This window comes from Adiantum capillus-veneris, chromosome 3, assembly GCF_014529385.1.
Source record: "Adiantum capillus-veneris isolate H3 chromosome 3, ASM1452938v2, whole genome shotgun sequence".
NCBI classification, from domain to species: Eukaryota; Viridiplantae; Streptophyta; class Polypodiopsida; order Polypodiales; family Pteridaceae; genus Adiantum; species Adiantum capillus-veneris.
This window is the reverse complement of record NC_140933.1, coordinates 141,124,330-141,152,195: the sequence shown is the minus strand read 5'-3', so window position 1 is coordinate 141,152,195 and position 27,866 is coordinate 141,124,330.

Genomic DNA, 27,866 nt, shown 5'->3' with positions numbered 1-27,866 from the left:
GCTATGCCTATGTTTATCAATTTCAAATGGCAACATCAACCTCTTGATCATGGTTTACTCCACCTACGCCCCTCATAATCTCTCTTTTGTGTGTTAAGACAAGATCATTGTATATTTTTTACTCTAAATTTGAAATATAGGACATGAGTGGGAGAAAGAAAGCCACATTAAATGATGTATTGGCCAAAGTTAGAGCCACTACCGCTATAAGTGACGGATTTATCTTCTCCAATGACAAACCACCTTCGGCAACCTCTTGTAAAAAACCCTCTCTCGTCTTTCAAATAAGCTAGCGATGACTAGCATACCTTGTAACAACCCGATTCCTCTACCTTTTTTCCCCTCCATCTCTCTCTTCCCCTACTATTTTCTCTTTGTGGACTTCTATCACAAGCATCATTGATCAAACATGGCCGACCCACGATTACATGGTGTAGGTCAACTCCCAATAAAATATAGAAAAAATTCACCCCGTTTTCCTATATAAGTAGGAGTCTCTATCACCAAAACACAACAACGATCTCACAAAAGCACAAGCTCTAAGTTATTAGAGGTTATGAGCATTTTGAGGCGTAGGCACCATGCCTTCACACTTCTAATATAGCTAGAAGTGTTAGTCCATGTAAAACAGCTTTGGGAGACACCATCACACCACAATGGTAAGGAGGTTATGCACACACAAACTACTCATCAACACATATCCCACCTCCATCATCATCAAAATCCCCACGCCTTGGTGCAATTTAAGGTGGAGGATTCGACATTCAACAAGAGTGAAGGTTATCCTCACGCTAATCCTTGACATCATCTCCACCCATCAACAAGGCATCCATGGTCTCCTCCTTGCTCTCTTTCCCCTTTCTACCCGTCATATCTCGCCCCCATAAATAATCTACTCTTTTTGTTATGTCATTCTTTCCATAGTGCTATATTTGTGAGTATGTCACGTAGTTGTTTATTTATTTTCCTTTGTATATAGAGGTGTGCGGGTTTGCCACCTTGTGGTTGTTTTGTTCTTTTGATTTGCATGTATCGGTGTGCAAATATGCCACCTCTCATGTCGATAGTAGTCCATGCACCTATATTCACAACTCTCACTATCTATCACTTGTTTCTCTGCCACCTCATACCACAATACATAACATGTTCAGCTGCGTGACATGGTGTGTGGTGTATTGTGTAGTCATTGCATCCTAGCTACATTTCAAGCTAGTTGGTGTCCCTATTGTTTGCCTTTCATGATGAGGCTGTCATGTGTTAGCCCTTGTGTTGAGGCCATCGGGTGTATCATTCAAAGCCATCTCTCATTTGGTGCCCCCACAGAGGAGGGATCTTGAAACCTTCAATCTACAAGACTGACATGTTTACCTCTCTTTATGGATGATTGGCTTCTTGAATTCTCTAGCTAGACCACCGAAGAGGAGAAGCTGCACGAAATCTTGATGCAAGTAATCAAGACACTCTTGAAAGGGTGTTGTATTGTTAGCATAGAGGAGGTGGTAAGACCCTCTTTCCCTACTCAAACTGTTTGTATCTCTCATCGTCCTCGCAAGCATAAAAGCAAGTCACAAGACGCATCATGCTGACATTGTTGCCAAAACCACACCTCCGACATGAGTGCAGCCCAAAGTGAAGAAAAAGCCATCATTTTCTCCCTCGACATCGGCACACGCATTCTTACTTCGGTAGGCTTTCAAGTAGCACAAGGATTCTCTACACCTACGTCCCCATCTTTCCACAACAAGCCTTTTGAGCTTGAGGAAGCTACTACAAGTGCGTGGTCCCTCCCTATCCCTTGAACCAAAAGATTCAAGGGTTTTTCCAGTGCCAACAATCACCTCGTCCTTAAAACAAAAGGGTAAATCTTCCAAAGTATTTTTATACCTCACTCTCATGTCATGAGCCAGGAACTAGAAATAGGAGCATGGATTCTACGTTGTCTACCGAGTGAAGTGGCAGAGCTTGTCATCGACAAGGTCTTTGACAGGGGGTTTGCTTGGCAGAAAGACAAGGCCCTCCACCTTCAAGGAGTGTTATTTGTGGATCAAGGCTATGATGGACGACTTTACAGCTTGCTATGTATCCATCCAACTTGGATTAGTACAAGTGGTAAGGATCACCACCTACCTCATCACACCTGTGTATGCACTGAATGGAACTCTATCTTGCAGAAAAGTGAAGTTGCTCAAAGAGAGAGAGTTCAAGCTTTTCCAAGAGATTGCTAGAGGAGTAGTCCTAGATCTAGAAGATGAAGACAACCTTGTCCTATGGTACTACAAATTTGACCTCGACTACCAAGATCTCTTCACCTCCAGCTATAACCTTCCATCACAAAGGAGGAAGCTTTTTCGCATTATCATGTGATGGATCCAACGCATCATCTTTTGCAAGGGACCAAAATTATGCACCACAACAAATTCAATCAATCAAAATTATCTTGGACCGCAAGATGTTTTATCACTAGCTCATTACAACCATGTTTGGAAGACAATGACCGCAAGAGATAGACGTCTCTTCTCTATCCTTTATCCTCCCTATGATTAACCATGAAGAAGTATCTTTTGATGTAGTTATTTGCATCCTTGTATAGTATGTTATCCATCTATGAAGCACCCATGTATTGAATCTTATTGTAAAAAATAAAATTCTAAGTCGAGTTAGTTTTCTCACTCTCACTATGGCAAGTGTAGCATTTCCAACCTTTATTGGTAACGTGGGTGAAGATGCTGCACACTTTCTAGACAACTTGGAAATAGCATTTGTCATATCTGGGAGAGATGATAATGCTCGGCGCTTGTGAATCTTCCCACTTCCAACGAAGGTGGAGGCAAGATCATGGTACAATGCCTTGGCACAAGCAGCCAAGGAGTGGTGGGACTTATTAAGAGCAGCCTTTGTCAAGCGTTTTGGAGAGGGCACAACATCGGAGAAGCTATGGCAATTGTTGACGGTGTGGCCGCGACCAAAACACACACACTTTTGGGATGATATACACACACACACTATGGGGCACCAGTCAGCTTACACAACCCACTTGGCCGAGACAGGGAACACACCGATGGAGTGAGAGGAGAGAGACTATCTATTTGCCCACTCAACACAGAGAGAGACACACACACACACACACACAAACAAACAACTCCACTAAAAAGGGGAGAATTTCTTACATTTAGATACAAATGATATTGGGCCAACACCAATGGGACAAATAGCCCACACAATATAGATGAAATATACCAGATACAATCACAAATTGGAGCGAAGGCTTTGCTCATAAGAGAAACTTACACAGGCAAAACAACAAAAAACTAGTGAGAAATTTTGCAAAATGGACAGATCCATCACGTACGGAACGGCCCATAACCCCAGTCTACAATGTCAAAGTGCTCAAATCCGACCTCGTATGAGCAGTTTATGGCAAAACAGGCTCGAAAAACAAACAAAAAATTAGTTGCGGCTGTTCCGCCTCTTCTCTCCATGTTTTTTCTGGTCTTATCTCAGGGTTTTTAGTCTCCACACTTCAATTTATCTCTTGGGAACCTTTGGCCTTTTAGTTGACCTCAAACGAACCCTAAACCTGCCAAAAAGTGGCCTCGCAGTGCATAATTGTCACCCTGGTGCATCCATCCGCACACCTGACCTTCAACTTTTTCCAATAATGCATCCCGCAACCACGTGAAGTGGCCCACAAAATATGGTCCTCATGATGAAATTTTGCATAATTCATCACAGAAAAACAGTCCCGCTATGTCTTCACTTACCTACGTGCAAGTCTTGACCCCATTCGACCTCCTGACGCCACTAGATGCCATCTGAGGCACCTGCTTATCTCATGTCGTCAGCCCGCAGATAGCTTCCTTGGAAATTTTTACACGCTATCAACTCCTCATTATTATAGAAAAACAGTTTGGTACTGGCGATAGTGAAAATCGATGCACTATGTACATGATGTCCTACATGTACACATGTGGGCCCCACGTAACCACCTGGCTCTGGAAACTGTGCAATCCTTTATTTGATGCACCATGCATGTGTATGTACATATGCACAATCACTTATTCCAAAAAACTCCTGACATAATTTGCCCATCCCCTAGCCTGCTAGATCATTCATGATCAACGGCAGCAAAAAGAGATATGAGACTCGCCGCGTCACAAGTCTCCTCATCCCTCACATACATTACTTGTTCTGCAGATAGCTCATCTTGCTCCAGCATCATCAACATGGAATGATATAATTTAATACACAATCCATTTATCCTTGACTTATGTAGAATCCCATCCAAGTTAGCCAGCTCATATGTACCATTCGAAAAACACTCCACTACCTTAAAAGGGCCTTCCCACTTAATTTGAAACTTCTTTTGGAAGTTGTTGTCCAGCTTTCTCTTGTAGCGCAAAACCAAGTCATGCTTCTTAATATTCTTATTTTTGGCCTTTTCATTTATCTTTGTCAAATCCTTATCTTGCATCTGTGGCATAATGTTCCAATGGACTCATCCTATCCAGTTGAACCTCTTGTAATTGAAAGAGCCTCTCTTTGAATGCATCACTAGGCGGCCCAAGCAGCTTCTCTAGCATCTTGACTGCAGGAAACTCTACTTCCACAGGCAATAGTGCCTCTTTTCCATATACCAAATGAAATGGAGTAAACTATGTACCTGTCGTTATCAAAGTACAGTAAGCCCATAATGCACTAGGCAATTCCAAATCCCAATTCTTTCCTTGGTTCTCTGTCACTTTTGAAAGAATTTGTACCAACTTACCATTGAATCTTTCATTTAAGCCATTACATTGGGGATAATAAGGAGTGATATGCTGGTTCCTAATCTTTATCTTTGCGCATAAAAAGTCTAGCAGTTTAGCTCTAAATCCTGGCCCCTTATCTAAAAGTAGCTCCCATGGCACCTCAGAGTTGCAACATATTTCCTCATACACAAATTTTGCCACATCCTTTGCAGTGATTTGTTTTACTGTTGTAGTCTCTGCCCATCTAGAGAGATAGTCCACTACAGTCAAAATATAGCTATTTCCCCTGCTCGTGATAGGTAACGGGCCTATTGCATCAATCCCCCACTTTTCAAACACATCAAACACCATAATGGTTTTTCCTAGCTCTGGCTTCAACACTCTCCTCCCAAATGCTTGACACCTATTGCAAGACCTACAACAATGGTGAACATCCTTGTGCAAACTAGGACATCCATACCCCTCTCGCATAATCTTATGCAAGGTGACTTTTAGAGCAAAATGTCCACCACATGCACCTTCATGATTCTCTTCCAACTCTATAAAGCTCCTCCCGCCAAGGTACACGTCTCAACACGAGATCATCCCCTTTCATGTATAAGACATCACCAATCAATTTGAACCTGGATGCTCTATGCAAAAACCCATACTTCTTAGACTTCTAAATGTCCTTTGGAATGATTCTTGTTAGCAAAAAGTCATCTTCTTGAGCCAAACTTTCCAAGCCATGATAAAGAGGTAAATTGGTCCTCAACACAAATAGATCCCCAATCTTGGTTTGAGCTGCCTCATGTGCCTCTCCATTTAGAGCACGTTCTATGTGTCTGATGCTCCATGCTTTGAACTTTTTAAACAGGCCTTTAATTCTGAAACACATTTCCTTCAATGAGATGTTCTTGCTCTTCCACACACCGAACACTTGCTTCACAACTAACAATGCATCACCTTTTATGCTCAACCTCCTAATCCCATGCTTCAAATAAATGTGTAATCCGGCTTCCAACATAGCATATTCAATCTCATTGTTACTATATGCATCCAATTTGAACCCTGTCTTGCATACTAGCTTCCCCTCTGGATCATAAAGTGCTATACCCCCTAAAGCTCTATCATGGCTCTTTTTGCATGAACCATCAAAGAACACCACATGTGCATTGCTGATCCGTGGCCCTTCTTCATCTACCTTTCTCACCACCTCTTCCTTAACAATAAGGGGATTCCCCTTGTAGGTTAGTAAATCACCTAGGGTAGCTCTTGTACTGTCTTCCACTAAAAAACAGAACTCAAACTCTTGCAGCTCAATTACCCATTTCTGGACCACATTTGACATGTTAGTGCCATTAATTGATTGAGGCAAAAAGGCGTAACTCGTCAAGAAAGAAAAAGGTCGTGGTAGCAAGTAATGACGAGATCGTCGACAAGCAAATATTACACTGGCCATCACTAGCTCTACTTTCGAGAATTTTCTCTTTGCTACTAGTAATCTTCACTTGTCTTGCACAATACACTGGCCTCATATAATGGCTGCCCTTCCCCTTCTCCAATAACATGGCTCCAACGGAATCACCCATACTGATGGGTTTACATAAAATGCTTGCCCCCAATCAGGAGCCTGCATGGCTGACAACCCCCCTAGCACCTCTTTCACCTCTTGAAACACTTCTTCACACTTGTCATCCCATTGCAATGGGTCATCCTTTGACACTTGTTGTAATGGATAAAGGAGATGTGAATAAACCGCTCCATGTAATTTACTTTGTGTATAAAGGTTGCCAATTGCTTTGTACTCATAAGCGATGGAAGGAGAATAATAGACTTAACCTTGTCTGGATCAGTCTCAATGCCATTTTCTGACACCATGTGGCCCAATAACTTCACCCTTGGCTCTGCTAGATGAAATTTCTTTGCATTTAGTTGTCCTCCTCATTCATCATACCATCTGCAGTTTCTCATGGTGTTCAACCCTACTGCTGTAGACTGAAGTCATCCCCATAAAAACTTTAACACAACTACCAATGAATGGTGCTAAAACCCAATTTTCTCTAGGCTTGATAGAAAGATGCTCCATTTGACAATCCAAATGGAATTACCGTGTAGCAATAACAACCCCATGGCGTAATGAAAGTTGTCTTTGTTCGGTCTTGAAGAGCAATCTTCAATGGAAAATAGCCTGAAAAACCATCACACACATTGTACCTCTCATAACCTGCCACTGAATCCAAGATCTGATCGATGAATGGGAGAGGATATGGGTTCTTCTTAGTGGCTACATTTAAGGGTTTAAAATCTACACAAATCCTGTTGGAGCTATATATGGCTCACTCTACTCAACTTGGTCTCACCTATATATTTGTATCTTGTCCTCAATATGAATCAGGCTTTGGGAGCGTACATGGTGTGTCTCTTGTCTCGTCTCTCTCTCTTTCTCTATACATCTCAACATGGTATCAGAGCGGTAACGATCATGCGCCGATTCAATTCATGGTGACAAAATAGTATGTGTATGCGATTCGCATGTAAGATTCAAAATTGATACAACTTTTATTTTTGAGCATTGATTCTTGTTAACTGTGGTTGTGTTGTGTTAAGAAGAATATGATTAGTGTTTTGTATGGCGTTTATTGCTAATCAATCTTATCGTTGATTACGTTTTCTTGTTGATGACACCTTGGACTTCATCTCAATTTTTCGGGGTGTTCTGCTCAAAATTTGGAGAAACGGAAAAAGCGCGATGGAGCGTAGCGCAATGGCACTTTTCATCCAAAGCATGTTCGTCTCCTCGAGCTCTTCGATTTGAGCTCTGGGTTTGCGTCAATCGGAGTTCGCAACAGAAATTTCTGCTGTTTTTACTGCAATTGAGCTTGACGTAGCTTTCTTCGTCCTACTTCTTCGTGAAGCGTCCATGATCGTTTTTCTTATTTTGGCGTTAACTTCTTCGAGAAGATTTAGTTTCTTGCTATTCGTATTGTGGCCGTCAATCTTGCGTCTCATCCCACTCTATTTTGAGGACTCTTTTATTATTAACGTCTCCTTTACCCTGCCTTTTTTGGGTGACGTCTCTCACATCTTTGGACGTTCCTTAAGCATCCTTCTTACGTTTATCGTTGACAAAATGCAGTACTCATATCTCTCTCTGGGGCCTTTACCGTATATGGTGTGCAGATTCTGCAATCTTATCTTATACGTCTTCTCGCAACAAGATATGGCTATGAATATTCTCGTCAACGGCTTTCCTTCTATCCAACGTTCTGTTCCTCCTTTCCAAGGTCAAGGATTTCCAGGCTGGAAAGCAAAGATGTTGTTAATTCTTGAAGGCGATGAACTCTCTGATGTTGTTCTTGGAAATTGTGTTTGTCCGCCTCAGCCTGTTGATGCGGATACTGATAATGTGCTTATCACTGAAGGACCTATATTTGAAGCTTGGAATGTTGCCTATACGGATTGGCAACGACGTGATAAAGCAGCTCATCGGTATATTCTTTCTGCTCTTACTGATTCCCTTTTTCTTGATATGTATGAACTGCCTACTTCCCATGATGTATGGAAGTACCTTATTGCAAACTTTCAGAAGAAATCTATTACAGAAATACTTTATTTGAGAGGGTTGCGTAACAAGTTACAATACGAAGTTGGTACTTCCATCACGGGACATATTGAATCTTTCAAATCTATTATTAATCAACTTGCTGCTTCCAGTGATCCTGTTCCACAAAAGCAACTGATTACACTTCTCCTTGATACGGTGAAGGACACTTCTTATGATAACATTGTTACTATTCTCTCTAACAAAGATGGTCTTGATTTCGACCAAGCATGCATGTCTTTAATTGAATACTCTCAACGTCAAGAACGTGGTAATGCTGGTCACGATACAGCTATGATTTCACAAGAGGAGACTGAGTCACAACAGATGGAACGTGCTTTTTATGCTCGAAGGCGTCCATTTCAACGAGGAAACCGCAGAGGTGGCCGTCACGGTAATATTTTCTCTCGTCTCAAATTTCCTAATAAGCAATGTTCTTACTACAACAGAAATGGTTATACCGAAGATGAATGTTGGGCACGTCAATATGATGAAGAACACAATATTACCACAAAGAAACCACGTTTATCTAGAGACTCTTCTTCTTCTTGTGAATATTGTGGACGATTTGATCACCCCACTCATATGTGCTATAAGCGTCGATTCGACACAGATCGGAATAGAGCATATGCTACTGAACATAGAAACAACATTGTACCAGAAACAAGCTGCGTCCTATGTTCAGTTGCTCCAGACAGAATACTTCATGTACGTGATGGATCACTTTTTATTGTCGATTCTGGTGCTACAGGAAATATGACATATCAGTCTAAGTGGCTTCATAACTTTCATCCACTACCAGTTCAACGTGTTGTTTATCTTGCTGATGATACTACTTGTCAAGTAAAGGGTATTGGAGACTTATATCTTGGCACTTTATCTTCTTCCACTCGAATTTTGCGAGGAGTATTACATATACCAGGTCTTCAACGTAATCTTCTTTCAGTTGCTAGAATTGTTGATCTTGGTTTGTTTGTTGGATTTGATCATACCAAATGCCGAATTGAGAAAGATGGGGAAACTATAGCCACTGCTCCTCGAAACGCTAACTTGTTTGAACTCTCTCTCAACGATGCTGTAGGAAATGTTTTCACTGCTCCAGGTGATCATGATTGCAAAGTATGGCATCACCGTTTTATTCATGCTGATTTCTCAAAACTCCTTGATCTTCAACGTTGTGATCTTGTTCATGGCATGGATCTTAAAGCCCATCCCCATATGGCAATTTGTGAATTTTGTGCTCTTGGGAAACACAATCGTAAACCCTTTCCTCTTTCAAATACAACTCATTCTCATGACATATTGGATCTTGTTCATACTGATATATGTGGACCTCTACCTTGTTCGAGATCACAATATCGCTACTTCATTACTTTCATTGATGATTTCTCAAGGTATACGACTGTATTTCTACTGAGACAAAAATCTGAAGCCTTACCTGTTTTCAAACAATTCCACAAGGCTGCGGAACTTCAAGCTGGTCGTCGCCTTAAGAAGCTTCGTAGTGACAATGGAGGCGAATATGTTGCTCGAGAGTTTGTGACTTACTATGCTGATAGTGGAATTCATCATGAACATACTATTCCATATTTGCCTCAATAGAACGGTGTTGCTGAACGAAAGAATCGCACTATTCTCAATGTTGTAAGATGTATAATGATTCATTCTGGCTTATCTCGTGTTTTTTGGGCTGAAGCTACTTTGACAGCATTATTTATTCAGAATCATCTTCCTACTACTGCACCCTCTGGTAAGATACCCATCACATCATGGATAGGTGACATTCCTTCTGTATCTCCTTTTCGAACCTTTCGATGTATTGCTTATATTCATGTTCCCAAAGAAACACGAACAAAGCTTGATGCTCCTGGTCTTAAAGTTATTTTTATTGGATATTCTGACACTTCCAAAGGCTACAAATTCTATGACCCTTCCTCCAATAAAGTAATTGTGAATCGTGATGCTACTTTTAATGAACAGCTTATGGGAGGCTCATGGTCCATGATGATTCTGATGATACTAAATCATTGCTTCAGGCTTTTCCATTTCTTTCAGAAGATGAAAGTCTTCCTATAGAGCAACTTTCCTCTTCACAACCATCCATTCCGAATGTTTCCAATGATGATATTGATATTTTTGTTGATCTGCCTATTGATTTGAACATGGCTCATGTCATGTTTATGATGACGATATTGCGGATAATGCTTTTTTTACTTCTGAAGATCCCGTTACTTATGATGAAGCTATCTCTTCACCACAAAAGGATCAATGGCAAGAGGCTATGGAAGCAGAGTACGATTCTCTTATCTCTAAAGGCACATGGATACTAACCGAATTACCTCCTCGTCGTACAACTATTAAATGTAAGTGGGTGTATAAGACAAAAGTAAAAGCAGATGGATCTTTTGACAAGTTCAAGGCACGTTTAGTTGCAAAAGGCTACTCCCAAGTAGCTAGTGTTGATTATCAAGAGACTTTTTCACCAGTTGTTCGCATTACAAGTGTTTGAGTTTTATTGGAATTTGCTGTTTAATTTGATTTAGAAGCTCATCAAATGAATGTGCGAACTGCTTTTCTTAATGGTGACTTGGAAGAGTAAATTTACATGGAACAACCAGAAGGGTTTGTTATTCCAGGTAAAGAAGACCTTGTTGCTCAACTCCATAATGCACTATATGGTCTCAAGCAAGCTTCGCGATCCTGGTACACAAAATTTGATCTTTTTCTCACCTCTAAAGGATTCATGTCTTGCTCGTCAGACCCCAACTTATACATAAAACTCCAAGGTAGAAGTTTTGTGATTCTTGCTCTTTATGTGGATGATACCATCCTTGTTTCCAATGATTTGGGATTTCTTCAGCAAGTGAAAAATTTATTGTCCTCTGCATTTGATATGGTGGATCTTGGAGAGATTCACTCGTGTCTTGGAATTCAAATCCAACGGAACCGTACAAAAGGTATTTTATTCCTTCGACAGTCAAAGTTTATTGTAGATACTATTCAAAAATTTGGTATGGAATCTGCACATTCAACGAACACACCTTGTCTTGCGAGCTCTACGAAGAACACTTCTGACGATGGCGGTCAACTTGTCACAAATCAACCTTATGCTAACTTGATTGGATGTCTTCAGTTTGTTGGCATAAACACTCGTCCTGATATTCTGTTTGCTGCTAATTATCTTGGACAACATCTTGAATGTCCTTCTCTTAAGCATTGGTCTGCTGCAAAGCGTGTATTGAAATACTTGAAAGGAACTATAGATTTTGGTTTAGTCTATCTACGACAACTCACATCGGATTCTATGCAATCTCTTTCTCTTTTGGGTTACACAGATGCAGAGTGGGCAAGCTTGCATTGATCTATGCGATCACCAGCAAGAAACAATGTTGTGTTGCAGTTTCGACGACTGAGTCAGAATATGTTGCGGCATCACTTGCAGCTCGTGAGTTGATTTGGCTTCGACAAATGCTGGTTGATATTGGTCACTTATGTGTTGCACAAGTGGTTTTACTCGTTCCTTCAACTTAATATGATGCTCCATTACTGTAATACCTGTGATTTCATTAATAATTGTCAATGAAAAGGTCAGGAAATCCCATCAACATTTGCAAAACAATATATATATCTTCAATTGTTAACTCCATAGACAACATACTCTTCAACCTGCTTTGTCTTAGGCTAGTTGATTTACTTTCCTCTTTGTTGTTGGAGCTATATATGGCTCACTCTACTGAACTTGGTCTCACCTATATATTTGTATCTTGTCCTCAATATGAATCAGTCTTTGGGAGCGTATATGGTGTGTCTCTTGTCTCGTCTCTCTCTCTTTCTCTCTACCTCTCAACATGGTATCAGAGCGGTAACGATCACGCGCCGATTCAATTCATGGTGACACAACAATATGTGTATGCGATTCGCATGTAAGATTCAAAATTGCTACAATTTTTATTTTTGAGCGTTGATTCTTGTTTAATATATTTTTTTTGTGTTAAGAAGAATATGATTAGTGTTTTATGTGATGTTTATTTCTAATCAATCTAATCGTTGATTACGTTTTCTTGTTGATGACACCTTGAACTTCATCTCAATTTTTTTTGCTGTTCTGCTCAAAATTTGGAGAAACGGAAAAAGTGTAATGGAGCGTAGCACAATGGCACTTTTCATACAAAACTTATTCGTCTCCTCGAGCTCTTCCATTTGAGTTCTAGATTTGCGTCAATCGGAGTTCGCAGCAGAAAGTTATGCTGTTTTTACTGCAATTGAGCTTGACACAACTTTCTTCGTTCTACTTCTTCGTGAAGCATCCACGATCGTTTTTCTTATTTTGGCGTTAACTTTTTTGAGAAGATTTAGCTTTTTGCAATTCGTATTGTGGCCGTCAATCTTGCGTCTCACGCCACTCTATTTTGAGGACTCGTTTATTATTAACGTCTCCTTTACCCTGCCTTTTTTGGGTGACGTCTCTCACATCTTTGGATGTTCCTTGAGCATCCTTCTTACGTTTATCGTTGACAGAACGCAGTACTCATATCTCTCTCATTCTCAATTGCGGCCTTCACCATATATGGTGTGCAGATTCTGCGATCTTATCTTATACGTCTTCTCGCAACAAGATATGGCTATGAATATTCTCATCAACGGCTTTCCTTCTGGCCAGCATTCTGTTCCTCCTTTTCAAGGTCAAGGATTTCCAGGCTGGAAAGCAAAGATGTTGTTAATTCTTGAAGGCGATGAACTCTCCGATGTTGTTCTTGGAAATTGTGTTTGTCCGCCTCAGCCTGTTGATACGGATAATGATAACGTGCTTATCACTGAAGGACCTATATTTGAAGATTGGAATGTTGCCTATACGGATTGGCAACGACGTGATAAAGCAGATCGTCTTTATATTGTTTTTGCTCTTATTGATTCCCTTTTGCTTGATATGTATGAACTGCCTACTTCCCACGACGTATGGAAGTACCTTATTGCAAACTTTCATAAGAAATCTGTTACATAAATACTTTATTTGAGAGGGTTGCTTCACGAGTTACAATATGAAGTTGGTACTACCATGACGGGACATATTGAATCCTTCAAATACATTATTAATCAACTTGTTGCTTCCAGTGATCCTGTTCCACAAAAGCAACTGATTACACTTCTCCTTGATACGGTGAAGGACTCTTCTTATGATAACATTGTTACTATTATCTCTAATAAAGATGGTCTTGATTTCGACCAAGCTTGCATGTCTTTAATTGAATACTCTCAACGTCAAGAATGTCGGAATGTTGGTCACGATACAGCTATGATTTCACAAGAGGAGACTAAGTCACAACAGATGGAACGTGCTTTTTATGCCTGAAGGCGTCCATTTCAATGAGGAAACCGCAGAGGTGGCCGTCGCGGTAATATTTTCTCTCGTCTCAAATTTCCTAATAAGCAATGTTCTTACTGCAACAGAAATGGCCATACTGAAGATGGTTGTTGGGCACGTCAACATGATGAAGAACACAATATTTCCACAAAACAACCACGTTTATCTAGAGACACTTCTTCTTCTTCTTGTGAATATTGTGGACGATCTGATCATCCCACTCATATGTGCTATAAGCATCGATTCGACACAGATCGGAATAGAGCATATGCTACTGAACATCGAAACAACATTGTACCAGAAACAAGCTGCGTCCTATGTTCAGTTGCTCCAGACAGAATACGTCATGTACTTGATGGATCACTTTTTATTGTCGATTCTGGTGCTACAGGAAATATGACATATCAGTCTAAGTCGCTTCATAACTTTCATCCACTACCAGTTCAACGTGTTGTTTATCTTGCTGATGATACTACTTGTCAAGTAAAGGATATTGGAGACTTATATCTTGGTACCTTATCTTCTTCCACTCGAATTTCGCGAGGAGTATTACATATACCAGATCTTCCACGTAATCTTATTTCAGTTGCTAGACTTGTTGATCTTGGTCTATTTGTTGGATTTGATAATACCAAATGCCGAATTGAGAAAGATGGACAGACTATAACCACTCCTCTTAAAACGGTAATTTGTTTGAACTCTCTCTCAACGATGCTGTAGCAAATATTGTCACTGCTCCAGGTGATCATGATTGCAAAGTATGGCACCACCGTTTTGTTCATGCTGATTTCTCAAAACTCCTTGATCTTCAACATCGTGATCTTGTTCATGGCATGGATCTTAAAGCCCATCCCGATATGGAAATTTGTAAATTTTGTGCTCTTGGGAAACACAATCGTAAACCCTTTCCTCTTTCAAATACTACTCATTCTCATGACATATTGGATCTTGTTCATACTTATATATGTGGACCTCTACCTTCTTCGAGATCACAATATCGCTACTTCATTACTTTCATTGATGATTTCTCAAGGTATACGACTGTATTTCTACTTAGACAAAAATATGAAGCCTTATCTGTTTTCAAACAATTCCACAAGGCTGCAGAACTTCAAATTGGTCATCCCCTTAACAAGCTTCATAGTGACAATGGAGGAGAATATGTTTCTCGAGAGTTTGTGAGTTACTGTGCTGAAAGTGGAATTCATCATGAACACACTATTGCATATTCGCCGCAACAGAACGGTGTTGCTAAACGAAAGAATCGCACTATTCCCAATGCTGTAAGATGTATGCTGATTCATTCTGGCTTATCTCGTGTTTTCTGGGCTGAAGCTACTTTGAAAGCAACATTTATTCAGAATCATCTTCCTACTACTACACCCTATGGTAAGATACCCATCACAGCATGGACAGGTGACATTCCTTCTATATCTCATTTTCAAACCTTTGGGTGTATTGCTTATATTCTTGTTCCCAAAGAAACACGAACAAAGCTTGATGCTCTTGGTCTTAAAGTTATTTTTATTGGAATGATATTCTGACACTCCCAAGGCTACAATTTTTATGACCCTTCCTCCAAGAAAGTAATTGTGAATCGTGATGCTACTTTTAACGAACAGTTTATGGGAGGCTCATGGTCCATGGATGATTCTGATGATACTAAATCATTGCTTCAAGCTTTTCCATTTCTTTCAGAAGATGAAACTCTTCCTATAGAGAAACTTTCCTCTTCACAACCATCCATTCCGAATGTCGTCAATGATGATATTGATATTTTTGTTGATCTGCCTATTGATTTTGAACATGGCTCATGTCATGTTTATGATGACGATATTGCTGATAATGCTTTTTCTACTTCCGAAGATCCCATTACTTATGATGAAGCTATCTCTTCACCACAAAAGGATCAATGGAAAGAGGCTATGGAAGCAGAGTACGATTCTCTTATCTCTAAAGGTACATGGATACTAACTGAATTACCTCCTGGTCGTACAACTATTAAATGTAAGTGGGTGTATAAGACAAAAGTAAAGGAGATGGATCTTTTGACAAGTTCAAGGCGTGTTTAGTTGCAAAAGGTTACTCCCAAGTAGCTGGTGTTGATTATCAAGAGACTTTTTCATCAGTTTTTCGTATTACAAGTGTTCGAGTTTTATTGGCATTTGCTGTCCAATTTGATTTAGAAGCTCATCAAATGCATGTGCGAACTGCTTTTCTTAATGGTGACTTGGAAGAGGAAATTTACATGGAACAACTAGAAGGGTTTGTTATTCCAGGTAAATAAGACCTTGTTGCTCAACTCCATAAGGCACTATATGGTCTGAGCCTGGTATACAAAATTTGATCTTTTTCTCACCTCTAAAGGATTCATCTCTTGCTCGTCAAACCCCAAATTATACATAAAACGCCAAGGTAGCGGTTTTGTGATTCTTGCTCTTTATGTGGATGATACCATCCTTGTTTCCAATGATTTGGGATTTCTTGAGCAAGTGAAAAAGTTATTGTCTTCTACATTTGATATGGTGGATCGTGGAGAGATTCACTCTTGTCTTGGAATTCAAATCCAACGGAACCGTAAAAAAGGTATTTTTATTCCTTCGAGAGTTAAAGTTTATTGCAGATACAATTCAAAAATTTGGTATGGAATCTGTACATTCAACCAACACACCTTGTCTTGCGAGCGCTACGAAGAACACTCATGACAATGGCGGTCAACTTGTCACAAATCAGCTTTATGCTAACTTGATTGGATGTCTTCAGTTTGTTGGCATGAACACTCGTCCTGATATTCTGTTTGTTGCTAATTATCTTGGACAACATCTTGCATGTCCTTCTCTTAACACTAGGTTGGTAACCTAACAGGACATAAAAGTGTCCTTTCAGGGTTTTGAAAAAAACCTCCAAAACCATAGTAGATCCACTCATTTTGTAAAATTCTTTCATGAGGTTATAGTTCAAGGCCTACTACACATGGAAAAAATAAGACACTTGTAAAATTTCTCATCTTTTGGTCACACCAAGCCTCCAAAGTTGATGGACCAGTAGATTTTCATCAAAACAGTCATTTCTTATGTTTTTTTGTATAAAAATAAGATTAGGGATTTTTGTAGGACTTGAGATAAATTCCCTTGTTAACTTCAATGGGTTGGTGATCAGAACATATGATTGCTTCTCGCTCACTATTTTTTGTTTTGCCAAAAGAAATAGGTACAAAAAAGTTGAATTTTTACCATTCTGCAAACCTATCATCAAAGTTTCTATACCCACGCTGAATACAAATAATATATGCATGTTTTCTTAGTTCCCTATTGTCCTTTAGGTTCATAAGGAGCCATGGAGCATGTCAAAAGAATAATACATCTCTTACCAAGGGGAATCTTGGGGACAAAGATGAAGTGCTAAATACAGCAAACATGAAAAAACTGGGTTCAACATTATGAGTTGTAGAATCCCATAGAAACTATTGAATATCTAGCCAAATTTGATCCTTATGACTAGATATGGTTACTACCTACAAAATGCATATAGTTGTCACAAGAAACTAGCAATATTGAAAAAGCTATACTTGATATACTAGAATGTTTTGTTTTTTTCTATAATAGAAAAAACCAACCATCTTGTGTACTATGAAAAATAGGGTATTAGGTGCCCAAAAACTCAAGGAATATTAGCTTTATGTTACAATATGGGACATAGAAAATCAAAAATACATTTGGATATCATGAAAGCCACCAAAAAAATCATAGAAGAGCTAAAATTGGCTAAAAAACAGGATTTGACATTTTTTGTAATTTGTTCATAACTTACAGCTTTAATATTTATTTCTCCCTAGAAGCATCAGGACATGTTGAGGACTACTAAAGATAATTCTCTAGCATTATAGACCTCACAAACATGAATTCTAGAGTGTTATAGTTGCAAAAAAGTTGAAAAAATCCAAAAACAGGACCCGTTTTTTCACACAGTTAAGGTTGTGAAATGTTGTGCAAGGACAAGGTTAAAGATGGAATTGATATTCCAAAAAAATGTCAAGTTTTTTTCAGCTCATGAGACAACTTTCTAGATAGATAGCACCTCAAAATCCATTTTGAAACTCTTGACATAATTCAAGGAAAATGGTCACTTAACATGACATAAAAGTGTCCCATTACCAACCTAGTGTTAAGCATTGGTCTGCTGCAAAGCGTGTATTGAAATACTTGAAAGCCACTACAGATTTTGGTTTAGTCTATCGACGACAACTCACATCGGATTCTATGAAATCTCTTTCTCTTTTGGGTTACACAGATGCAGACTGAGCAAGCTCACATTTATCTATGCGATTTACTAGTGGAAATTGCTTCTTCATAAATGGTTGTCTTGTTTCTTGGACCAGCAAGAAACAACATTGTGTTGCAGTTTCTACGACTGAGTCAGAATATGTTGCGGCATCACTTGTAGCTCGTGAGTTGATTTGGCTTCGACAAATGCTGGTTGATATTGGTCACTCTCCTCTATCTAGAACACTCTTGCGGTGTGACAACCAAAGTGCTATTAGTCTTGCAAGAGACTATGTTCAACATAATAAGTCAAAGCACATTGTTGTCCATTATCATTATGTCAGGTATGAAGTACGCAAAGGAACCATTATGGTTGAACACTGTCCAAGTGACCAGATGATTGCAGACATTTTGACCAAAGGCCTCAATGAGTCACGTTTCATCCTCTTGCGCTCGGAGCTTGGAGTTGCTTCGGCCTCACTCTTTCTAGATTAGCTTCTTTGCTATTGTAATAGCTTTGTACATATGACATTGTAATCTTTTAGGTACCATGCACTATGCACACTCCACATTTGCACATTGTGATATCTAAGTCACTTGAATATTTGTACATAGATGCACAATTCACTTTCACATCATCACCGCTGGTTCATATTTTCACATTGTATGGGGGCTTGGGTTTTTCCCTTGATCTCCCCAAGGGTTTTTTCATCCAAAGCTAGAGACCTTTGTTTGAGTGGGGGTGTTGGAGCTATATATGGCTCACTCTATTGAACTTGGTCTCACCTATATATTTGTATCTTGTCCTCAATATGAATCAGTCTTTGGGAGCGTATATGGTGTGTCTCTTGTCTCGTCTCTCTCTCTTTCTCTCTACATCTCAACATTTGTCGTTTTGCCCTTTTGGAGACGGGTCGACAATTGTCCTTACCCTTTGTAGATCCTTCATGATGATACCCATCACATCAATGGAATTGTTGCTTTCATCGGTGGAAGTGGTCTCCTCCTCAAAAGTGGAGGACTCACTAGTGGTCTCATCTACTGATGTCTCTAGGGCCATTTGCTTCTCCTTGCCGGTAGTCATGTCGGAGTAGGTTGTTTCTCCTCTCTTACCATTCATGCATAGAAGGACAGTGCTCTAGTCGTGCTTTGCCTTCATGGCCATCAACCATGGCCCATGGCCTTCCCAAGATCAATGGATAGCCCTCCCCCTTAATTGGAATCACAAAAACATATACTTCTTGTTAAGTATGGAGCCTGATTTACCCTTGTAATTTTCTATGGTAAAAGCGCACATTTGTAAGGCCCCCATTATGAGGAGAAGCCATTGTGCGTGAAGGAAATCACTCACCAGAAACCAAAATTTTCACAGAAAAAAATCAGGAGACTTTTCATCGCCGGAATATTATGACCGGCCGGCGGCCGAAAGTGGTCGGAAAACAACCGTCGGTTGGCCGGTGGCCGATTGTCAATGGCCGGTGGCCGGTGGTCGAAAGTCAATGGTCGGTGGCCGGTGGCCGAATTCAAAAGCGGACTTGTCTTCTCAAGGGCGGCCACACATGGGCGGAGTGGAGGGTCCGATTTGGGCTTATTCACACAAGGGCGGCTACACATGGCTGCCTCTCATAAGAGAGGACAACCCTTTTAGCCTATAAAAGAAGGCCATTTCTACACACATTTCATAGTGTGAAGTTGATGCAACAAGGTGAGTGTGAGGTGGTGAGAGTGAAGCAAGGCGGGAGCTCCATTAAGTGTATAATCCCTTTGTAAACTACTTCTTGTTTTGAAGTACTAAAGCCATTGAGTGGCTGCTTTCCCGTGGACGTAGCCCACATTGGGTGAACCACGTATATTGTGTGTACTCTCTCTCTCTCTCTCTCTCTCTCTCTCTCTCTCTCTCTCTCTCTACTCTATACTCTCGTGTATGTAAATTTGTCTCTCTCCATTAAGTGATCTACTCAATTATCTATTTAGCTACGTCTTATTTCCTAACACTTCTACCTCAGTGTTGAAGGCTTTTATCTTTACGGCACTTACCACACCTACACATTTTACTTTGTTGTTTGTCGTCTTTGCCTTGCATGGAGAAGGCCTGTCAACCTCATGCCCTAGACGAAGCATCATAGCTTCACTCATCACACAAATTTGTGCACCACCATCAATGTAGGTGTTTCCAACCCTCTTACCCTTTATGTCGATGTTGATGATTGGAAGGATGTCATCCATGTTGCAACCTGAAATTACTTTGGAGTGCCATGTACTTACCACTTTGGACCATTGCCGCCTTACCTTTGGTGAGAGATGTAGCAGCTTTGGCATATAATCTTTGGTGCTTGCTCTGCCTCATCCAATGTTAGATCATAGGGCCTAGAACTCTCCCTAACTGAAAGTTGGTGATTCCTATTTTCCGTCGTGGCCTTAATGGCCCCTTGCTAGTCTCTCCTTTCATGCTTCTCTCATCATCAGATTGTGTAGTCTTCTCCCTCCTATCTCTCTTTATATTCATGGATTCAAATGGTTCTATAAAGGTTACCTTCTCCTTACCCTTATCTTTCTCTTTTACTCTGGGTGGATCCACTACTACGGCCTTTCCTTTCTCCTCTAACCTTATGATGTTTACATGGCAATCAGGTGGTGGTGCCGATGAAAGAGGTGAAATGGGGGCTTGTGGTGGTGCTGGTGGTGGACGTAGAGATTGTGTTGGTGGGGCTAGTGCTCGGAGAGGAGGTGTTCTCTCTCTAGGGGGTGATAGACAGTTTCTCCTACCTCCTCTATTATAGTTTTGTTGTGGTTTGGGATAGTAGTACATATCGTGACCATCTTCTCCGTAGTTGCATCAGTGATACTTCCTATTTTGTTTTTGTGATCTCCCCGGGTCTTGATCTCTATCCTGATTCCTTCCTTGCTATATCAAGTGGACAGACAAATTCTACAATTGATGAGTAATGTGGTCCAACATATCTTGTTGGTCATTTCTTACCCCACGAGCCAGTGGTGGTGGAGGAATGGTGGTTGTCGTGGTTGTTGGTCAACGCAATGTTTTTTCTTCTGTTGACTTAGTTTCTTTGGCCTTCATCCGAAACTTCTTGTCGTTAAGGCAAGCAATCTCCACGGCTAACTTGTACGTAGCCAGGAATCTTCACCTTCTCTGTGAGCAGCGGCCACAAGCCATGCATGAACCGGTCCTTTTTGAGGAAATTGGGTGCAACGTCCCCTCTTGCTAGTGACTCAACCCACCGTTCACCCACAAATCCACAAACTTGGACTCATAGGTGGCATACTCTAAAAGACCTTCCTGCTTCAAGTCTCTCAACTTTTCCCACAGCTTCTTTGAAGTGGTACCTCCCCCAAAGTGTCTCTTAAAAGAAGTTTTTAAGGGCTCCTATTCATCTGTAGTTGCTTGTGGAAGTGCGTTGTACCACGACCTAGCTTCTAGCTCCATGAGATGCTTAAATATTCTAACCCGCGATTCATCTGTATCTTTGTTGCTTACTACACATGCTACTTCAAAGTCATCTAAGAAATCTGTTACCAAATCCTCCCCCTTCTTTCCTTTAAATGTTGGAAATGCTACACTTGCCATGATTATTGAGAGAGGGAGCTAGAAAGACACATTGCTTAGATTGCAATAATTTTTCTTTAATTTTTTTCTTCTTTACAAGGAGGTGTGTGTACCCTTTTTATACCAGAACATAGATTAAAATCTCAAAAGGTACATTGCCTTGTACCAAAGGTAAGGCAAATGACTGATCTGATGCCATAAGGTCGAAGAAGCACTCCCCACCTAGCATGGTGTCGATGATGTGCTGGTAGTGAGCCTTCCAGTCCAGTATTACCTTGATTGAGCATACTCGTATCGGAATGTGTGATCTGCCTTGAGGTAGGTTGTATTGATTCATGTGAAGCTTAGAAGTGCTTAGTCGCTGTCCAAACTTGTGAGAGAGGAAGGTGCCTACTCCTGAAACAGGCTTAGTAGATCCCTAGTCTCTCTAGTGAGAGCATGAGCATGTGCTTCCATTATTTGTGCTACAGCATCAGGTGCAACTTGGAAACTGATTGTGATAGTTATCTCGATGACTTGAGTTACCCGATTTTCGAAGTAGAATAGTGTTGACTCTCTATTGTGCAGAGCTCCCTCCATCTTGTTTCCAGTTGGTCATAGGTTGCGGACATGGTCTCAACCTCTTCTTCTCCTTCTTGGCACATAGCCTATGTATATCCACTGAGTTTGACGTGCTGGTTGTCTTTTCCACTGCAAATCTATCACCATTACGCCTGACACTTGAGTCTCTATGGAGATGCAAAGTTTGTCTACTTATGCTTAGAGCTCTTGTTCTTCTGTGATCCAGTTAGCAAAACCTTATAACCATTCATCCATCCATAAAAGGTTAGGGTTTTTAGTCTTGTAAGCTGAAGGGTTTCGTGAAAGGGTCCTTGGTGGGGACGCCAAGAAAATGATGGCCAAAAATGACATACCATATGGGATGGCCTCTACACCACACATAGCCTAGACATCCCCAAGCATAATCTCAAGGTAGCAGTTATCCTATAACTATAGAGGGGGCACCACCTAGCATAAGTGAGGCTAGGACGCAGCCATAGCTAGATGACATAGGGTAGCAAAAGTGAGATGCCATCTAGGTAACCAACATGAAATGATGATTGTTAGTAGCAAGCTAACACGAATACCATTTTTGGGAGTTCTCATTGTGAAAACACTTATTATATTGATAAATTGGAAATATTGTAACTCCTATTTTCTCGCAAAAACCTTGTAATTGATGAGCCGGGGCTACAAGCTTCCAGATTGTATCAACCTGTCATTACCCATCTTTGGTAGAACTCCCAGATCATTAGTTTTGACCACCAAAAAACCTTGGCTAAGGTATAAAATCCAATTTTTGTAAGTTATCATTAAGTTTTGGATAATGAAATACTCAGTGTGAGCTAACGACGCTTACCTCTCTCCTTCTCACGCTTCCTACTCCCTCCTTGGTTGTCACATTGTAGTCATGTTTGCTGCATTGCAACTACAGGTAAGAGCTTTATGCATTGATGTAAGCACATCACAGTAATTCGTAGCTTTTGGCGTCATCGACCCGTGGCCTAATTTTATCATAACTAGGAGTTTACACTTTCAAATAAAAAACTAAGCATAGGCGGGGTATTGGGGCATCACTGTTAAGCATTTAGATGCATTCTGGGTCGAAAACAACTACGTAAAAAATCCATTGTTGTTAATAAGCACGATTTTGGCACTTGACCTAAAGTGCAATTTGAGACCATAAGCATGTGTGCTTAGGTCTTATAATCATGTCCTATAAATTTTGTTACGTTTGGATGTCATTTGATGTTGCAACAAATGTGATTTGTTTGCCGATGAGCGATTGGCTTTTAGTTTTTGCTGTCACTTGAGTGTAGCTTGAGTTTGATGGAGTTGTTTGTTGTCTTCAAAGAGATTGGCACCATCTTGTAGCCTCTATGCACTAGTCGTGCCAGCTTCTTCCCATTGATTGTCAATTTAATCGTGGCTCTCACCAATACTGAAATAAGATAGGATAGTGAGGTTAGACACGCGTCCCACATTTGGCGCCGCTGTCGAGGATCGAAGAGACCTAAACTAGGGGAAAATACGAGCGTAACTTCCTCTAGGATCACCTATAGTTCAAAACTTTCTTTTAGAAACCAAATAGCCTAAGATGGTCGTCTTTTTCTGTGTAGAGGTAGCTTGGAAGTAATCATACTTGTCGAGTGCCTTTAGGACTGTAGGATTGTAGGGTTAGAGTAGGATTTTGAGGATGATTGATAGACGAGACAAGTCTTAAGATCAATGCTCAGAAAACCATAAAAGACAAGAAAACAGATACTTTCCACAACCCCTTTTCATGAGAATCTAGGAGTAGGGTAAGTAGGATCCGAGCTGGATTTCAAAACATTGCGCTCTCTGAAAGAATCATTGTGAGTTGTTATTGGAAGTTGCAGAATTTCAGGTCTACGACTAGAAATAGTACGAAAAGACTCCAGACCACTCAATCTGACTGGAGAGTAGGCCAAATTAAGTTTTGACTTGATTCATAAGCTTAAAATAACTCATAAAAGGATTGTCCTTGAAAAAAGTGCAGAACATGCTTCATTTCAAGCCTGAAGTTAATAATCACGATTATTTATTTTTAGCTCAGATTTGACCAAGGTTCATACCATTGACTCATTGCATGTGTACAAACAACTTTTGTGAAGGCACAAAAGATTTGGATCACCAAACTGGCAAAAAACTGGATAAAAACTAAAGTTTGTACTGACTTTCTGAATCTTGAGTGTAAATTGGGAAAACATTTAAGACAAACTTGATGAAATTTTATTTATAGGATTATGTTGATGTGATAAACACATGTACTTGCTTAGTTGACCAAAAAAGTGTAAAAAGTTGCCAAAAGTAAATAATCATGATTATTTACATTTGTCCCATTTTTCAACTTTTTTGACCAAGCTGGCATACCACTAGCTTTATCATGTTGTACTAAGCCCACAAACCAAATTTGGTAAGATTTGGATCATTGGATTGGAAATTGTGACCAAATTTGCAAACTTAGCCTGCGGACATAAAACTGGTGGCCATTTGGCCAAAACTTGCCCAAATTTGTTCAAACTTGGCTAGGGACCTTATGTTGAGATGTAGAGAGAAAGAGAGAGAGACGAGACAAGAGACACACCATATACGCTCCCAAAGACTGATTCATATTGAGGACAAGATACAAATATATAGGTGAGACCAAGTTGATAAGCAATACATCCAAAGGTTCGAAAATGAGATACAGAAGGAATGTCACCTGTCCATGCTGTGATGGGTATCTTACCAGAGGGTGCAGTAGTAGGAAGATGATTCTGAATAAATACTGCTGTCAAAGTAGCTTCAGCCCAAAAAACACGAGATAAACCAGAATGAATCAGCATACATCTTACAGCATTGAGAATAATGCGATTCTTTCGTTCAACAACACCGTTCTGTTGAGGCGAATATGGAATAGTGTGTTCATGATGAATCCCACTGTCAGCACAATAACTCACAAACTCTCGAGAAACATATTCGCCTCCATTGTCACTACGAAGCTTCTTAAGGCGACGACCAGTTTGAAGTTCCGCAGCCTTGTGGAATTGTTTGAAAACAGATAAGGCTTCAGATTTTTGTCTAAGTAGAAATACAGTCGTATACCTTGAGAAATCATCAATGAAAGTAATGAAGTAGCGATATTGTGATCTCGAAGAAGGTAGAGGTCCACATATATCAGTATGAACAAGATCCAATATGTCATGAGAATGAGTTGTATTTGAAAGAGGAAAGGGTTTGCGATTGTGTTTCCCAAGAGCACAAAATTCACAAATTCCCATATGAGGCTGGGCTTTAAGATCCATGCCATGAACAAGATCACGACGTTGAAGATCAAGGAGTTTTGAGAAATCAGCATGAACAAAACGGTGATGCCATACTTTGCAAGCATGATCACCTGGAGCAGTGACAACATTTGCTACAGCATCGTTGAGAGAGAGTTCAAACAAATTACCATTTCGAGGAGCAGTGGCTATAGTCTGTCCATCTTTCTCAATTCGGTATTTGGTATGATCAAATCCAACAAACAAACCAAGATCAACAAGTCTAGCAACTGAAAGAAGATTACGTTGAAGATCTGGTATATGTAAGACTCCTCGCAAAATTCGAGTGGAAGAAAATAAGGTACCAAGATATAAGTCTCCAATACCCTTTACTTGACAAGTAGTATCATCAGCAAGATAAACAACACGTTGAACTGACAGTGGATGATAGTTATGGAGCCACTCAGATTGATATGTCATATTTCCTGTAGCACCAGAATCGACAATAAAAAGTGATCCATCGCGTACATGAAGTATTCTGTCTGGAGCAACTGAACATAGGACGCAGCTTGTTTCTGGTACAATGTTGTTTCGATGTTCAGTAGCATATGCTCTATTCCGATCTGTGTCGAATCGACGCTTATAGCACATATGAGTGGGATGATCAGATCGTCCACAATATTCACAAGAAGAAGAAGAAGAGTCTCTAGATAAACGTGGTTGTTTTGTGGTAATATTGTGTTCTTCATCATATTGACGTGCCCAACAATCATCTTCAGTATGGCCATTTCTGTTGCAGTAAGAACATTGCTTATTAGGAAATTTGAGACGAGAGAAAATATTACCGCGACGGCCACCTCCGTGGTTTCCTCGTTGAAATGGACGCCTTCGAGCATAAAAAGCCCGTTCCATCTGTTGTGACTCAGTCTCCTCGTGTGAAATCATAGCTAAATCATGACTAGCATTACGACGTTCTTGACGTTGAGAGTATTCAATTAAAGACATGCAGGCTTGGTCGAAATCAAGACCATCTTTATTAGAGAGAATAGTAACAATGTTATCATAAGAAGAGTCCTTCACCGTATCAAGGAGAAGTGTAATCAGTTGCTTTTGTGGAACAGGATCACCGGCAGCAGCAAGTTGATTAAGAATAGATTTGAAAGATTCAATATGTCCCGTCATGGCAGTACCAACTTCATATTGTAACTTGTTAAGCAACCCTCTCAAATAAAGTATTTCTGTGACAGATTTCTTCTGAAAGTTTGTAATAAGATACTTCCATACGTCGTGGGAAGTAGGCAGTTCGTACATATCAAGCAAAAGGGAATCAGTAAGAGCAGAAAGAATATACCGACGAGCTGCTTTATCACGTCGTTGCCAATCCGTATAAGCAACATTCCAATCTTCAAATATAGGTCCTTCAGTGATAAGCACGTTATCATTATCCGTATCAACAGGCTGAGGCGGACAAACACGATTTCCAAGAACAACATCGGAGAGTTCATCGCCTTCAAGAATTAACAACATCTTTGCTTTCCAGCCTGGAAAACCTTGACCTTGGAAAGGAGGAACAGAACGCTGGCCAGAAGGAAAGCCGTTGACGAGAATATTCATAGCCATATCTTGTTGCGAGAAGACGTATAAGATAAGATCGCAGAATTTGCACACCATATATGGTGAAGGCCGCAATTGAGAATGAGAGAGATATGAGGACTGCGTTCTGTCAACGATAAACGTAAGAAGGATGCTCAAGGAACTTCCAAAGATGTGAGAGCCGTCACCCAAAAAGGGCAGGGTAAAGAAGACGTTAATAGTAAAAGAGTCCTCAAAATAGAGTGGCGTGAGACGCAAGATTGACGGCCACAATATGAATAGCAAAAAGCTAAATCTTCTCAAAAAAGTTAACGCCAAAATAATAAAAACGATCGCGGACGCTTCACGAAGAAGTAGGACGAAGAAAGCTGCATCAAGCTCAATTGCAGTAAAAACAGCATAACTTTCTGCTGCGAACTCCCATTGACGCAAATTTTGAGCAGAACAGCAAGAAAAATTGAGATGAAGTTCAGGGTGTCATCAACAAGAAAACGTAATCAACGATTAGATTGATTAGCAATAAACGTCACACAAAACACTAATCATATTCTTCTTAACACAAAACAACCACAATTAACAAGAATCAATGCTCAAAAATAAAATTTGTAGCAATTTTTGAATCTTACATGCAAATCTCATACACATATTGTTTTGTCACCATGAATTGAATCGGCGCATGATCGTTACTGCTCTGATACCATGTTGAGATGTAGAGAGAAAGAGAGAGATACGAGACAAGAGACACACCATATACGCTCCCAAAGACTGATTCATATTGAGGACAAGATACAAATATATAGGTGAGACCAAGTTGAGTAGAGTGAGCCATATATAGCTCCAACACCTTAAGCTCAAGTGCTTAATAGATCTGTGACAATGTTGGGACAAAAATTTGCAAAAATATAATTGGAGTAAATAATTAGGATTATTTACATCTGCTTCATAAATTG